General features: G+C 42.0%; 1 long non-coding RNA gene across 1 annotated transcript in view; it reads left to right on the forward strand.

Annotated features, from left to right (window-relative positions):
- The window catches only part of LOC116941664 (uncharacterized), a 76,648-nt gene that overhangs the window by 14,133 nt on the left and 44,110 nt on the right, over positions 1–18,405 (forward strand). Inside the window, exon 2 of the long non-coding RNA XR_004402707.2 lies at positions 159–252. This is a non-coding gene — a long non-coding RNA (uncharacterized LOC116941664). The remainder of the gene's footprint in view (positions 1–158; positions 253–18,405) is intronic.

The raw sequence follows: 18,405 nt of genomic DNA on the forward strand, positions 1-18,405 counted from the left end.
GAAGGCCAATAGGCGGATGGACTAAAAATAAACCTTCTTTACCTGTGTGTAGAGAGAGAACAGAGTTCCGCTTACAGTACGTATGATTACATCCACTGCGAATTATCTCCGTTACGTGTATTTTCTCACGCCTATGTGAAGTGCCCCGTCTCATCTAGGAAAAGAAGAATGACTGCTGGTGGCTTGTCCGCTGTAACCACGGCGATTTCTGGGTACTGGAGCGGGGCACGCTGCAGTCACGTCTCGGATCAGGTATGGCAGTTTTCCACTTCCCGTCTAGCACCCCCGAGAATGTGTCATGAAGGCATTAGTAAAAAAAAGAATCTATGCACAATGCTCTCATATCTTACTTGTTTGTCTCCCTCAAACAACGGAAGTCCATTGTGAAGCTGACTTATGTCGCCTGTTTGGTCAGTGGGTTTTGTTTCATTTTAGTCATAAAGTCAGTGTAGTCGTTGACAGCCAGTGGCATTTTAGTCATGTCTTTGTGTATTTGGTCTCGTCAACTGAGGCAGTAAATAATGTAGTTCACTCTTGCTTATCAAATAATGTAGTTGTGTTAGGGAGCACAGAATTCCGTCCGATCCCGCAATTTTATCATATCAACAGAGCAGTGAACTCAGTAAATATATTTTTAATGCACATACTGTAGAGCCAAATTACCATTTTGAAATTCCTCGGTGCACTGCAGAGTCTATGTGAAGCTGCGGAAATAATCTCAGTCTCCGCCTTCATTCGTACTCATTAATTTCATCTCATCACAGTCGGCCATGCTTTGGTCTTTTGTGGGTAGCCATAGTCATCGTCATGCCTGATGAGTTCCGTTCACTGAAAGCAATCTTTGACTAAAATGAAACAAAAAAATTCGTTGATGAGTGTTTTTGTCACTAATTTCGTGAGCAAAATGAACGCTGGCCAATGTCTGAGATTGTCGTCAAAGTGTTTCCTGAGGAGGCAAAAATTGTGACTCGGTAATAGGCGACGGGTCATATTTGCGCGTGCTGTGCTCGATCTATATTAGCTTCCCCGCACATGTTTCAATTTGCACAAAATAAATCAATAAATAGCAGAATGATTTGCCAAAACCTTGAAGGTCCCAAAGGTTTTATGGTGATCACAACATCTATGTTATCATTTGCACTGCACTCAAGGAAGATGATTTCTTCAATGTGGCATTTAGACTTTCTGAAAATTGCATCAAGTATGATGGATCTAACACAGCAACAAAGACTACAGAGCAAGATAGGAAGGTTTCTGCAAAATAATAAAATGCATTGTGTTATTGAGACATACAAACCATCAACTATACGAGTAATTGTGTGATCAATGTTCAATCAGGAAAACAATAATATTACAAATTACCGGACATGATGGTCTACTAGTGCTGCTTTGATTATTCATTTAAACATAGGTGTTGTATTAAGTGAGACATCATTTTTGTCTCCACCAACTTTCTTCTTTAAAGTTCAAAATGTAAACAGCCATCCCTAGGATTCCTTTGTGGTCTCTATGGTAGTCTGCACTCTAATGGCAATTATTTCTGAGAGCAGTGAATTTCAAGCTGTTCACTGCGTCCAACCATCCCGACTTTCTCAACCCTCACACTCCATTTATGTATTTTAGAAATAAATGTATTTTACTTAAAAACCCATCAGTGCTGGAAATGAATTTCTGGTAGCTACATCTTTGAGGTTGTGGGTTCTCATGGGGTTAATAAGTGTCACAGTAGAATATAAAAAAGACAAAGAACCCCCCATAATTTGAACAAACTGTTGTGCCAAGCACTGTTTCCAAACACCTATTAAGGCAGACAGGGTACACAAGGGGATGGTCGGCCCAGAATCGCATCCACCCGGCTTTTTCTCCTCAAGTGCTGATGTTTACACATCACAGAAGGCGCTCGTTTGAGGCTGAGTTTGAGCTAGGTGGAGGTCCTGGACTGTTCTGATATCACTCACTGCTCGATGTTAGACGTGGCCAGGAATTCACCTCAGGTTATCGAGTTTGTAGCAGTGTGCAGACATCACTATGGCACCGTTCAATGTCTAGCAGAGTAAAAGTGTACGCAAAAAAATACACAAAGACAAAGATCACCCGTATAGCCTTTACATACTCTTTGGGTCTTTCGGTAAAGTCACATAGATAGAAAAATACAAAATAAAGAAAAATACAAAAAAAAATACAGCAGGCGAACTGCTGAGGCAGGAGAAATATAGTGGGAGAGCTGCTGCAGCAAGAGGTTATAGAGATTTGAGATGGGTTCAACCCAAGGGTAAGTGGGCAGGGCTAGAGATGGAATTTGCAAGTAAATGTAAGATCTGAGAGTTTGATATACCTGACGACTACGGCGCTGATGAGGTGGCCATTGTGTTGCTAGAGATTAGAGATTAGCATGTCAACGTGAGACGGTTCCCGCAAGTTGCCGCTGTGTTAATGAGAAGATTGGCATGTCAGTGTCAGAGAACCGGGCACAACGCCACCTCGTGGGCAATAAAAGCTGCTGTGGCGTTGGCTGTGAGAGACCAGCATGTCAAGGCAAGAGAGCCACCGCAACGGTGGCTCATTGAGAGACACTGTCGACAGGAAAGCCACCCACACGGATGCCTAAAACCTGACTCCCACCACCATCCAGCCCAGAAGAATTCCCTCGTCAAAACTCTACATCATTGCATTTCCGACCATCACCACCTAGCCAGTGAACTGGAGCACGTACACCAAGCCCTCAAGATGAATGGATATTCGGACTGCACAATCTGTAAAGCTGTCACCCCAACCGTTGGGAGAGAACCATCTGAGGACCCAATCAAAACCATCACCTTGCCATACATAGCAGGGGTCACCAGAAATATTTCCAAAATCATGAGCAAACACAAGATCCGGGTTCGATTCAAGACGGTACATACAATTCGTGAACTGATCCCATCTGTGAAGGATGTGATCGCTAACATGCAATACCCAGGTGTCTACAAACTAAGTTGTGTCTGCGGCAGTAGTTACATTGGGGAAACTAAGCGACATGTCTCAGACCATGTTCGTGAACACAAGGCGGATCTGAAACATGGTAGGACCAATACTTCGGCCGTGGCTGATCATTGTTTTAATGCTGTGGGCACACATGAAATTGATTTCTCCAAGACTAAGGTGCTCTGCAATAATACTGGCTATCAACAAGCTTTGTTCATGAAGCCATCCAGATATATAAACACAGACACAATTTCAACTGAGAAGATGGGAACAAACTGAGCAATCATTGGAAGGACGTTATTAACCAGGTAAAGTCATAACTGGCGGTGATGCTTCCATCCTGCCTGCCGATGTTAGCAGTTATTTCCATTACCTTGTAAAATGCTTTTACATTAACAGCCTAAATATTTCACTAACCTAGCCGCTGCTCCCTTTTTCCTCGATGTGTCGGTGGCTCTCGTTGTTTAAAAGGCTGAATGTCTCACTGGCACGGCCACCGTTGCGGCCAACGCCACAGCAGCTTTTGTGCCCACGAGGTGGCGTTGTGCCCGGTTCTCTGACACTGACATGCCAATCTTCTCATTAACACAGCCGCTGCTTGTGGGAGCCGTCTCACGTTGACATGCTAATCTCGAATCTCTAGCAACACAATGGCCACCTCATCAGCGCCGTAGTCGTGATGTATATCAGGCTCCCCGATCTTACATTTACTTGCAAATTACATCTATAGCCTCGCCCACTTACCCTTGGGTTGCACCCATCTCAAACCTATATAACCTAAAAATATATATAACCTCTTGCTGCAGCAGCTCTCCCGCTATATTTCTCCTGCCTCAGCAGTTCGCCTGCTGTATTTTTTCACCTTAAGACGATTGCTTGTGTTGCGATCGAAACGTCGTTATCTTTTTGTATTTTTTTTTATCTATGTGACTTTACCGACAGACCCTAAAGCTTCAAGTCAAGATTTAGCCTTTACATACTGTTGGGGCAAGTGCTGTTAGCACGCACCTATGCAGGGCACACGAGGGCGTGGGTGGTCAGCACCACGCCTGACCGCCTTTGTCTCCTCAAAGGGGGATGTTCACACCCTACACCAGGTATTGATTTGAGGCTGAGTCGACCTAGGGGAGAACTAGGACCGGTTCAGATAACCGTCACTGATGTTGGCCATGAGCGAGAATCGAACTCAGGTCGCCAGGTTCATTGCGCAGTGTGCTCAATGCTACGCTACCGCTCCCTACACACTCACACACACACGTACACACACACACGTACACATGCACGCACACTAATCGTATATCATGTGCAGAGTAACAAATGCCGTAACAAACTTGTAGGAGAAAACTAATTAGTCAAGTGAGTAATGTAACCTTTAACATAACAGTTTAAAGGGGAAAAAAAGTAAAAACTACAAACCTGGTCATAGAACTTTAGGTCCTTTTATTTCAACGAAAAATATTCATTCATCACCAAATTTTTAATGAACAGCAAAGCGTATTGCACAATTAAGACTCTGGTGTTTTGCATAAATTGAAAATGTCGCTTCCAATAGCATGACAATTAGAATTGTTCCTGCACAGAAGTGTACAGAACCCACCCTGAAACAAACAGTGCTTAAGTCATTTTTATAAACATTTGGCTTGAATTAAAACTGTTTTCCTTTAATCTACTCATATTTACGTCTAATGACCATCTCTTCTATTTTATTTCTACTTGGGGTTAAAACCACGGCTTAATCTGTGCGCGCGTGTGTGTATATAAATACTTTCCCGGGACACCACGGGATGTTGCTTGGCTAATTCCCCATCCTCGTGGTGTGAGACGTGCGGATGTTATTTCACACACCGCCTAGCCCCCCCACCTCATCCAGCCAGCATAGGAAAAGCTGCACGTGTAAGATCTCTGAAAAGGTGTATCCTATTACTGATATTTTCTCCTCCACATTTAGCTGGAGAATAATAACTACAAAGATTACGAATTTAAATTAAAAGGGGTACATAAAATGCACACAGGCCACGCATGCTTCCCCCCAGCCCAGTCGTGTGACCTTGTTCAAAAGGGGCAGTAGGTGGTATACCAAACTCAGGGTGGGGGCATGTGTCACTCAATGGTAAAACAAACTAAACTTTAGGTCAACTTTAAATGAGTAGCAATATATATCTGCTATTGTCTATCATGCATTCTGTTCCAGCTCTGACACCCTACGTCAATGTAATGAAATATTTTCACTTGACTACAATATTTAGAGAGGGGTTGGGGTAGCTCACCCCCCCCCCCTCCCCACAAATGAACCACAATTCCTTGTTTATCTTGTGAAGCAGCATAAAGCATCACGCAAACTCCGGTCATCATAGCAGCGGCTTTTGGCTCACCATCGAACAAAGACGGTCACCGCGCTTTCAGATGCGCTTCTGCGGCCGTCTGGAACGCTCTTCCTTCCGATATGAGGAAACCACTGGAGCTATGCACTTTTAAATCATCTAAATTGAAAACTATTTTCTTTAGAACTGCTTTAAGAGTTTAGCTTGTAATCCTTCCCCCGCACCTCTGATCAGCACAGTTGGCTACGGATGGAGCGAAAGAAGTTCAACATCCATACATGAGTGACTCCTCATGGTGACTGTTACAACAGTGAGTGTGTTTGGGCAGGACATATTCGCTCGAAGGATAGATGGCCGTTGGGCAAGACCGGCGATGGATTGACAGCCAAGGAAGGGACCGTGCAGAGATGAAGGAATGCATGCATGTATGTATGGTGAACTTCTTTCGCACCGTACATAGCCAACCGTGCTAATCGGAGGTGCTAATCGTGACCAGCTAATCGGGATGCGATTAGCCCACTCGCAACAGCACGGTGCGCCGCGGAAACATGGGGGAGTGGCGACGATGTGTGGAGGCCTTCATCCAGCAGTGGATAGAACATTCCAGGCGATCACCTAATGTGGGAACGCGGCGATGAACATGAATGATTCAGCAGGCTGAACGAGAATAGCTTTGACTGAGCGAGGGTGACATTTTTTTATTAAATCTACCACGAAACGAACGCTCGCTCGCATGGACGCATAATGCCTATAAACAGTTGTGGTGCTTTGATGACTCACCGAGTGAATGCCTATGCTTTTCGAGGAGTGCCACTTGAGAGAACAAGTGAAAATGTAATGTTCCCTGCTTGATCTTAGACGTTTCTCAAAAAATAAAGTACAGTACAGGACAACTCGTGATGTTTGTGGTTGTACCTGTGACATTTTTTGAGATGCATAAAGTACAGTACTGTGTTACATACATGACCATCACATAACCGACGTTTCACATTAACCACCCCCGCCCGGTACAGCATTTGTGCGTGGTGTCACTGCCCTTATCCAAAAAGGTGTTTACATGTGTGACCCTTCTCTCATATCCGCCAATGCAGTACCTTCCGTCCCCAGCGAGTCGGATATGCGACGTTTTACCGGAACGTATGCATCCGAGCGGTTTCATAGGCGCAACTAAAGACATCTGCTGCTGTGCTTGATTTTCCTGGCCTAATTTTTTTTTCATCAGCAATGTGTCAGCCTACTGCTAGATAAATTCATGCCCATGCCATATCAGTAATGGAGCAGGTTAACAGACCCAACTCCACCATGCCAGTTGGTACAGATTGGTGAAGGTGGCAAATGGGAGGAATTGACAGAGGCGTGAATTCAAGATAATTGACACAGCGACTCAGACTTTATTTTAGCCGGTAAGGTCCATTGAGCTAAACAGCTCTTTTTAGAAGGACACTGTTATCACTGACGTTAGCTATGGGTGCGAATCAAATTCGGTCGGCTCATGAGTGCAGCGTGCTAACCACCGCACCGTCACACCACTCAGGACTCTTTTTTTTTCACGAGAATGTCATCTTGCAAAAAATGTAATTCATTACATTTACAACAGCAGTTGAAACTCCACGTTAAGGAAGGGTTATTTTTTTCTTTAGAATATAACCTTTGTTTCCCCACCTCCCACCCCACCCCGGATGCTTGTTTCAAGTTTGCTATCGGCATGAAAATAAGAAATGCCGATTTTCTGTCGCAGAGCAGTGCATCACACAGTGCTAGAGAATGGCCCACAGGAGGTGATATCAGAGAATATGTTCCGAGTCCCTTGAAGTTTGACCCCCTTTGTTCACACTATGGATGCTATAATTTCCCATGCACATTGCTATGCAGATGTTTTTGCAAAATTTCGTGAACAACCAACAAAACATTCGTCGCTATTTTTGTGCAATCAAGGGTGAAATGGTTGAAATCATTAACTCGCTCCGCTTAAGAACACAGTTTCATATCAGGTGGCTACCCAGAGTGAAATCCAGGATCTCAATTGTCGCCAGCTGAGTGCTCTGACCCGTGAGCCATTTGGCTACGTTAGGAAGGGTTAATTTCGCCTGCATTCCCCTAGATTAAACCTGGCTATGTTTCTGGGACTATTGATGGTTATCTTCACGTTCGAAAGACATCCTGTTCACTGGAATTAATTTGCGAGGTGCCCATAAAGATGTATCATACATTATTAAACAATCATAATTGGACAGCAGTTTGAGCTAGATTGATTAAACAACACAACACACACACACACGCTTGGTAGTAAGACGGTTTAATCGCTTGAGTTGCACGTCTCTAAACCTCCCCATGTTTGCCGTGTTATTGGTGACACAGAGCTCGGGCTTGCGATCGTCTCAAATGCGTCCGCTAAGCAATGTCCCCAACCGGTGGGGATTTTTTTTTTAATCATTGCGTATATGTGTTTAAAAAAAATGTTGTACATACACAATATACTGCACAATTCAACCACATCTATTATAAAACTCCGGTGCTCCGTTTGTCCATCAACTAAATTATAAGTGAGCATTTCAGAAGGCCTGAATCAAAACGTTATAGAAAGTGGACCCCACCACCACCCCCCCCACCCCCCCCCCCTCCCCCAGATGTCGGCGTAAAAAGTTATTCCAACAGGTTGACAACAATTGTCGACCCCCCTCCCTCCAATATTTTTTCACTTCTAGATTTGAAGCTTTCGTGACTGCAAGGATCCATACTCTTTGGTTCTATTCGGTAAAGTCACGTAGGTAAAAATAAAATAACAAAAAATCACGACGTTTCGGCCACAACACAAGTGGCCTTCCCTCCCCCCCCCCCCCCCCCTCCAAAAAATTATACATTTATTTCGTGGGAATATATGCCTACACACCCTACATAAAAGTCAGTGGAACCTGCAGACATTGTTAAGGGGGCGGGGTGGAGAGGACACCAGTGGGGGCGACGGGCGAGGTGCGAAGCGCTGGGATGCCGTTGGCCGCAGAAATTCTCCTCGTCCAAACTGCTCTCTGAGTTCACGAGACCTCCTTTGCCCGTACCAAAATATAAGAGTAGGTTTAACCCTTTTTTTTCCGCCAATTAAAACTGAAACCTTTTTTTACGAGGAATCGTGTCTGCATTAACCACGCAGCTTGTGGTCAGAATGCTGTGTTGTCTGTTTTTACATTCCGACCACAAGTATTGTGCTTAATGCAGACGTGATTCCTCGTTAAAAGGTTTCAGTTTTGTTGCCGGGAAAAAATGGGAAGAAACCTATTCTCATGCTCTCTAATTTTACACCTTTAAGAATGGATGCTACCCTTATGAAGGTACTGCATATATGCATCATTGTGGTAATTACCTCTGATAATGCATTACGCTATAAACGGTAAAGGCCGTGGCTGATAATTCAATGCCATTACTTCTAATCTAGCAATAAAGAATTACATTACATGAAGTTATTTTTAACTACCTTCATTCCAATGCACAATGATAACATCGATGCAGAGAATAGGCTTATTGTAATGCTCAAGCCACTGTGTATTCAAGAATTATGTTTTCGTTAAGAGTTACGGTTAAACGATCTTAAGCAGACATGTGGTGGAAGGCATACTGAACAGACTCAATGTGTTACTCAATTAACTCGAACTTATAGAGACCAAGAGGGAAATGGGAACAGGATCAAAACCTCCACTGCTCACAAAGCACCACCGAAATAAATAAACGTTTGTGCTGGAAATGGCATCACCCATGCTTGAAATCTTACCTTCGAGTAGCATGATCCACAGCGTTTTATGTCAGCTCAATCGAGAGATGTTTACCCATAGGCAGCATTCATATGCCTGCCCACACCTGTCTCGCTCACAAGGTTTCCAACCAGGCAATATTGTTTTTCATTATTTCGCTTTCTTTACCCAAGAAAGCCTTCCTAAGTCTCAATAATCTTGCTCAGGAGGGTCCTGGCCAAGTAGCTGCAGTATTGGGAAATGTTGCCGAGTGTAATCCAAATTTGAGTATTTTGCGGGTAATTCTTCACCGTTGCGATGTTGGACCAATACCAGCTACAATTCACGTTTTTTTTGTAGCTATGCGAGGGAAAATGGAGAACCTGGAGAAAACCCATGCAGAACAGGGGCAGAACGTAAAAACTATACGCTGAAAGGTTCCCGAGTCAGGAATCGAGCCCAGGTCCTTCTTGCTGTGAGGCCCGAGTGTCACCTTGACACCCAAAAACCAGTCTCAACCTCCGGTATTTCCCTCCATGTTTAGAAGCACGTGTTTAAAGTATTTGGTTGCAATACATTTCCACGCGATAAGCCACTTCGTTGAAGCTATCATTGGTGACCAGTTCGCTGCTGAATACGAGAAATATATCTCAGTGGGCCTTACCTGATTAAATACAATAAAAAGTGTAGTTTTAGTTTAGATAGTAGATTGACAAAGGGCAGTACACTGCATTACATGTCACAGGGCAGCGGAGGTGCAGTGCACAATTTTTACTTCACATTTTATTTTTTTATTTTACCAGGTAAGGCCCACTGAGATATATTGCTCTTTTTCAGAAGCGACGTGGCCACGTGAGAAAAATAAATATCCACGTGATAAGCCACTTCGTGGCTTATCACGTGGATATTTATTGCAACCAAATACTCTCAACAGGTTTTTTTTTATAAATGTGGAGGGGAAATACCGGAGGACCCGGAGAAAAATCCACGCGGTCACGGGGAGAGAAACATGCAAACTCCAAATATACAGGCGTCAGGATCATACCCACGACCTCTTGTGTGCCAGGCGAGGTATTTAATGCCACCGTGGTACCACAATAAACCCAGTGACCCCATTGCTGTTCCTGGCCATGGACGTTATCAGTGATGAGGGCTCTCCCACTTCACTAATGTGCACTGATCAACCTGGGGAAGCATGGTCAAGCAACCCCCCCCCCCTCCCCCTCACAACCAACGCAGCATGGGGCAGCCGTCAGCCAGCAATGGATTGACAAGAGGGCGATAAATGATGGCCGTTATTATTGTCACTTTGGGACAGTTTTCCCAACACGCTCCTGTCTGGCTCAGCACAGATAGAATTAGTCCTAACCCCTGTAAGCCATCATTAATCAATAATCTGGGCCTTTATTAAAAAGTGTTAATTCCAAATGACACCACGATGCAAATTCACTGACACTCATTGACCAACAGCTATTTAAAATGCTGTTTGATCTCATGCACCTACAGACATCATCGCAACGCATCCATTATTTGATGCATGGGTGGCGGACTTTCATCATTTTCAGATTTGTAGATTCTGCACACGGCAGAATAAATGGGTACGGCAGAGTTCGTCTTTTGGAAGGTCACGTGTGGTGGGGTAAAGTATGGCTGCTCCACCTTTCCCAAGGTGTCTGGCGGGTGTGAAAGAGTAGGCCAAATGTCCTCTGATGAGCTCCCTCTTGCGACGTCCTTTTCTGCCTACAGTGGGGTGAGCAAGCAATTTCAGCGCTGGACCTTTACGCTTTTTTATACATAGCGCATATGTCACCGTGGCCAGGAAAGAGAACAAAATAACTCGAAACGCCGGTACCTTATTTGTTTCACTGTGGTCTAAAGGTCAGGATAGTAATGAACTTTTGGCCATGGTTCCCTTGGGAAGGAAAGAGAAGTGCGTGTGGTATTTATTTTTTATTTTATTTTCCTTCTTCCACTTGCAAAGCTGCCTTCTATAAGCTCACGGGACATTGGACATGGATTAAAGTTTTACTGCTTTGTACGTGGGCACTTTCTCTTCCACCGAGATCCTAGCATCACCTACATATCTTCTTTATGTGCCGGATGATTGATTTTATCAAGGTTCTCAGAGAAACTACACAGTCGCACCTATCTCACTGTGGGCGGTTGTTTTTCGTCAATCTCAGAAACAAAAGGTTCAACAATTCGGTCCACAAAAAAGACCCGTATCTTCATTTTTTTCATATATTGTATCAAAACTACAATAACTCACACGCAATATTTATTTTTTACACTTGAATAATTTGGCATGTCACTAAAGTCGACCGATGTCAACCAATAAACGTATGCTGCTAATGTCGTGACTGCTTTAGGAATGAATGTGAAAGCATTTAAATACAAAAAATATCATAATTAACCTTGGATTTAAATAAACGTAGAGAATACAGGTAAAAAAAAAATCCAACAAACCTAATGCTTTTATGCATGCCTTTTAATCTATAGTTGTACGTGTAAATAATGTAACGCTGCTGTAAATAAATAAAGAAACTATGACAGCCCTGTATTCTATTTTTGGGTGAAATGCTTTGTGTACCATGAAGCCCACCGTGACCTATGAACTATGAACCTGAGTTTGATTCCAGGTCACAGCTGACTCCAGTGGAGAATGATAACTGAATATTTTTTTCTCGGCGCCCACGTTAATAACCTACATTGACCACCATGGTGATGTGTGGTCAAAGAACTGCAATGAGCGACATGACATGTAGAGACTTTCGTCCAATAAAGGATTGATAATGGCCTGCATATTGCATGTAATATCACAGTTGTGTGCACAATAAATACAAGTTCAATATTTATGTAGGAAATCTTTTTTGAATGTTAATTGTGGTTTCTTGGCTCAGCATGTACTGTGCAAAATGTTCCACAACTATATTGATGAGTTCCATTTTCACAATACGTTCAGAAACGTAATGGACACACGCACACACAATTCACTCTTATAACAACAATACAACCAGTTTTCAGACATATTCCAATAATACTATTATTGTTTCATCCAGACTGAAGATTCGAAAATGCAATACATCACGAAAAATGTTTTACAGGCATTGCAAGTAATGATGTGCAAATTGCTTACCTGACTGTAACTGACGGGAACTATTCAAAGCCGAACGGTGTCCAAGCAACAACATGAGTCCTTTCCCATCCTGAAACATTTATTCACTGCTTTGGCAGGAGGCAGATAACAGAATACAAAATGATTTGATTGAAAAATCAGTCAAAGACTTGTGGGGGCTCTATCTCTCAGCTATTGCCTCCCGTGTCAAATCCATTAAGGATGGTGACATGGCATACTAATGAAAAACTTCACATGGACACCTTCCAAGGGAATATTTACTAGGGGCTCCAAAATATTGTCACTCATTGACTTACACGCTAAATCTCCATTGCATATGCATTTAATCTTATCCCTGCATTCCATTTTATCATTCATAGCTGTAGCAAGCTGATTTGAATGTTTATTTTCTTGTATGTTTTTTTTAATTGGATTGTTCAATATTCTGCGGCACAATTAACTTGTGTTTTGCCGTAATGCGTCGTTTAAAAAGGCAATGGCTCTGGAGTTATATCAACGTGTATGAAGTCGGACTGCAAGATTTACTCCTTTAAATTTTAAGGTTGTCAGTGTTTCATCATTTATGAACATATCAGATGCTTTATACCACAATCACCTTTTGGAGACAAGGTAATTCTTCATGGAAAAAATATATATCAGTGAAATTGCCCTTCACTAAACAGTATTAAATAAAGTAACTTCAAAACTCACGTATATATTATTTCTGTGCACTGAAATATATTTTGATGTGCAGAATGCACAGCTGCTTTTAATTACTCCACAAAAGCATTGCATTGAAGAGCAATGCACAAGTGCTATTGGAATATGCAGATATAATTGTAATATATATATCCGTGGTGATGTAAAACCAATCACATCTGATAAATGATGAGTATTTATTTTATTTATTTGAAGCTTTCGTGACTGCAGGAATCCATACTCTTTGGTTCTTTCGGTAAAGACACGTAGGTAGAATAAAAAAAATAGTCTCATTTTTATTAAAAAAAAAATAGTATATATTTTTTATTTTTCTACCTACGTGACTTTACCGAAAGAACCAAAGAGTATTTATTTTATATTGATTAGTATTACCACCGCAGACATGACGGTGAAAGTTATTTTAGACTGTACGGGCAGCAGAGGCAGAAAGGAGGCTCCCATTTGTGTGGAGACAAATGGGTGGTTAAGGTGGGTAGGTATGTTTGCTGGGGCAGATAGAGTGGGAGTAATGCGATAAGTTCAAAGACATATGCCAATACAAGGCCATAAATGATTTCAAGACAATACCCACCCATGTTCAATAGTAGTAATATCAGGACATCATAAAAAGCTAATGATAGTAATAACACGACAGTAAACCACTCTTAACGTGCGTATACCTACCCATAACTTCTTCATGTCACTTCTATCCCTGTGGGAAATTTAATAATAAAGGGATCATTATTACGAGGTTGTATATAACAACACCTCTGGTCGCCGTTTAACTATTGCTGCACGACTAAATGGCTCATCTTGAGACGGTATAAATGAGGTATTAGCCAACGAATCTCAGGATAAATAGACATTATTGCGGTGATTAATTTAAAGAGATATGATGTAGAATTGTCATGTAGGTGCTGGTAACTGATTTCAAAGGCATGCCAAGCATTGACTGCTACCAACTCAACTATTATTGCATATCAACTTTGAATGTAAACTATAAATAAATATGTGTAATACGTAATTTTAATAGCGACATTCTGGTTTTGCAGGCTGTGTATTTTTACATGCACAAATGGCATGAGTAAATCAAATACACATTAAGTGGGTTACTATGCATATTACAATTCAGAAATGTATTCTTTTTTTTAGAAAAAAACAAACATAAAAAATCCAAAGGGTTTCTTACGAGCAGGATATTAGAAGGTAAATGATTAGCAATTGCGTCAAGGGTTAACACTGCATTACATGATGGCAAGGTGATGGGCCCTCTGAGTTTTCATTAATGACATCCAATGGTGATTGCTCAGGCTATTAATCTTGTGATATAATCTAGCCTCTCAAAATTGTTGTTTATGGGTGACAAGCCACGAGTTGCTTAATCTTCTTGTACACACAATGATGCACGAGATAAATAATTGAAGCATCTTATTGGAGATCACAACAGCGCATAACTTACAAATCCAATACCAAACATGATCCCACCTTGTTCTTTGGCATAGAGGACTCGCTAAACATAAGTGTTCCTGACGGATGTGATCAGGCCGCTCACTGTCGTGTAATTCACAACATCCTAAATTGGCGTTTAATGTAACACTGGTGCGTTGTATCAAATTGAACATCTCAACCAATACGGGATGACTGAGCACTGCAAAAAAATAAATCACTGCAAGCAAAACAGGACACCAATGGCTTATTGATTAGATTATCTCGCTTTCAATTGGTTCAAGATACATTTATTCTATCAAATTGACATTTAATTACAAAGAGGTGATTGTTTTGCTGAGATGCTGAAATTCACGGTGTTATGGCATTAGTGTCAGCACACTGATGCAGTAATCTCTGGTGAATATTGGAGTAAAGTAACCTTTGGGGGACTCATCACAGTTCTGTAATAATGGCTTATTTACTTTATGTGTTGTGACGATTGAACATTGTTAATTTATATATATATTTTACTAACAAACACTTATAGGCTATACATACATATCAACAACTGCTCAGTATCGTCATATATTTTTTACTTGTTTATATATATTTTTTAAATTATATGCGTATGAAAAATACCCACCCTCACCTAGGATGAAGAAAATCTATGCAAATCGTATTGTTAGGTTAATGCACTTTAAACAAAACCCGAATGTTTGATTGCAAGGGCTTTCACCAGAAACCATGTAATTAAATTTATTCATTCGGACTTAAAGATTTAAAACTAGAGTATATTCATTGGTTAACCCTTCTACCTGCATTCTAAAACGCTCGCAGTATTGAGTTTTACTACATCGGATCGAGAATCGGAAATGGAAAAAATGAACGGTTTTTTTATTGTTTAATGCATTGATAAGCCCGTTAATTCAGCTACGATGGGATCCCTTTCGCAAGACTTAAGTAGGATCCTACTTAATGCCCATTCAGCGGTAGTAGCGTGATGGTGGATTCCTGTAAAATTCCATGTATTACCCCGCTGAGGTGTGAATGGAATGAATATAACATGGTTAGGCCTGGCTAAACATATTTTTTTTCTAGCGGATAAAGAGATAGGGTGGAGGAAAGCCATTGCACACCCTGAAATGCACACATTAGCGCATGCGCTGTGTTCGTTTGACGCAGGTTCCATCGTTTTTCATCCGACTAATCAGACTTGTAACGGGGTCAAGGTTATTTTAATGGCACGGTGGTAGTCATATAGTGTCACATCTTGAAAACAGTCATGTTTTTAATAGCTGTTTTTGACAACAATCCCACCGGCAATCTACGCTTTTATCTTATCTTTGAATGTTTAATTTCGTTCGTACAAACTAAACCATAAAATGCACGATTGTAGTACGCTTGTGTGAAAATAAATGAACAGGCACGTATCTGTCCTTTGCCATAGGATGTGGATTTTCGTGTAATTCATTTACTGCTCATCGAATCGATTTGTACAAACTAATATTCATGATTATGTCAAACTAACGGTATTGGAAATGATAAGAAGTTGCAACTTGACAACAGAGTATGCTGTCGCCCGTTCTTTTGTACAACACCCACGTTCACCTTTCTTTAATGAGTATATTCCATTTCTGCCTCCTGCTGCCGCACGTAGGATTAGGGTGTTTGATTACTTCACGGCTGACCTCGGTGCCTATCCCTAGCCCGGGAGGGCTTTCAGGTGCCATGTCACAAGCTGGAAATGGAGCACAGCACTAGCGAGCCGGGCTGGTAATGATACAGTAGCCCCGCTAACTATTATGACCTATCAGCTGCACCGATCAATAGTTCTTCCTTTGGAATGTCAGATAATGGGCTTATGCCACAGACTATTCATTTGATGATTGCTTCTATGAAAATCTGCCAAAAAACGATCCCATGTTACACTGCCATTTTGTGTTATGGATGAGTGCAGAACTTTTTTCCTCGGTGTGCATATATACACAGCGTGGAGCGGTAGTGCAACCGTTAGCACATTGCGCTACGAACCTAGCGACCAGAGTTCAATTCCCGCTCACGGCCAACATCAGTGACGATTATCTGAACCAGTCCTGGGCTTCAACTAGGTCGACTCAGCCTAAAATGATTACCTGGTGCGGTGTGCAAATATCACCACTAGGGAGACAAAGGTGGCCTGGCGTGGTGCTGGCCACCTCGTGTGCCATGCCGGCCTTTCATATGTTCTCGCTAACAGCACTTGCCCCAACACTCTGTTATGGCAATATGGAGGATCTTTGTCTTTGTATGTATACAGTGAGGGAAAAAAAGTATTTGATCCCCTGCTGATTTTGTACATTTGCCCACTGACAAAGAAATGATTAAATTTTGATTTAAAGCTTTCGTGACTGCAGGGATTCATAATCTTGGTTCTTTCGGTAAAGTCACGTAGAAGGGAAACAATAAAATAATAATAATATAAAACAATAGAATTCTCACGACGTTTCTACTGCAACAAAAGTAATCACACCTGATGATGAAGAAACGTGCACAATTGTGTTTATTTTTTACCGCCGAAATAACCATGACAGCAACTTACTAATCAATGCAACACATATGACTATGTTGATATTTGTTTAGCAGCTATTTTGCAAGCCTAGGGTGACAAAATCCAACAATTTTCTGCACATTGTTGGATTATACATACAGTGAAGGAAAAAAGTATTTGATCCCCTGATGATTTTGTACGTTTGCCCACTGACAAAGAAATGATCAGTCTATCATTTTAATGGTAGGTTTATTTGAATAGTGAGAGACAGAATAACAACAACAAAATCCAGAAAAAACGCATGTCAAAAATGTTATAAATTGATTTGCATTTTAATGAGGGGAATAAGTATTTGACCCCTCTGCAAAACATGACTTAGTACTTGGTGGCAAAATCCTTGTTGGCAATCACAGAGGTCAGACGTTTCTTGTAGTTGGCCACCAGGTTTGCACACATCTCAGGAGGGAATTTGTTCCACTCCTCTTTGCAGATCTTCTCCAAGTCATTAAGGTTTCGAGGCTGACGTTTGGCAACTCTAACCTTCAGCTCCCTCCACAGATTTTCTATGGGCTTAAGATCTAGAGACTGGCTAGGCCACTCCAGGACCTTAATGTGCTTCTTCTTGAGCCACTACTTTGTTGCCTTGGCCGTGTGCTTTGGGTCATTGTCATGCTGGAATACCCATCCACGACCCATTATCAATGCCCTGACTGAGGGAAGGAGGTTCTCACCCAAGATTTGACGATACATGGCCCCGTCCATCGTCCCTTTGATGCGGTGAAGTTGTCCTGTCCCGTTAGCAGAAAAGCACCCCCAAAGCATAATGATTCCACCTCCATGTTTGACGGTGGGGATGGTGTTCTTGGGGTCATAGGCAGCATTCCTCCTCTTCCAAACACGGCGAGTTGAGTTGATGCCAAAGAGCTCCATTTTGGTCTCATCTGACCACAACACTTTCACCCAGTTGTCCTCTGAATCATTCAGATGTTCATTGGCAAACTTCAGACGGGCATGTATATGTGCTTTCTTGAGCAGGGGGACCTTGCGGGCGCTGCAGGATTTCAGTCCTTCACGGCGTAGTGTGTTACCAATAGTTTTCTTGGTGACTATGGTCCCAGTTGCCTTGAGATCATTGACAAGATCCTCCCGTGTAGTTCTGGGCTGATTCCTCACCGTTCTCATGATCATTGCAACTCCACGAGGTGAGATCTTGCATGGAGCCCAAGGCCGAGGGAGATTGACAGTTCTTTTGTGTTTCTTCCATTTGCGAATAATCGCAACAACTGTTGTCACCTTCTCACCAAGCTGCTTGGCAATTGTCTTTTAGCCCATTCCAGCCTTGTGTAGGTCTACAATCATGTCCCTGACATCCTTGGAGAGCTCTTTGGTCTTGGCCATGGTGAAGAGTTTGGAATCTGATTGATTGATTGATTGCTTCTGTGGACAGGTGTCTTTTATACAGGTAACAAGCTGAGATTAGGAGCACTCCCTTTAAGAGTGTGCTCCTAATCTCAGCTCGTTACCTGTATAAAAGACACCTGGGAGCCAGAAATATTTCTGATTGAGAGGGGGTCAAATACTTATTTCTCTCATTAAAATGCAAATCAATTTATAACATTTTTGACAAGC

Source organism: Petromyzon marinus, chromosome 12 (genome assembly GCF_048934315.1).
Source record: "Petromyzon marinus isolate PM22_M1 ecotype Great Lakes invasive population chromosome 12, UKy_Petmar_22M1.pri1.0, whole genome shotgun sequence".
Taxonomy (NCBI): Eukaryota; Metazoa; Chordata; class Hyperoartia; order Petromyzontiformes; family Petromyzontidae; genus Petromyzon; species Petromyzon marinus.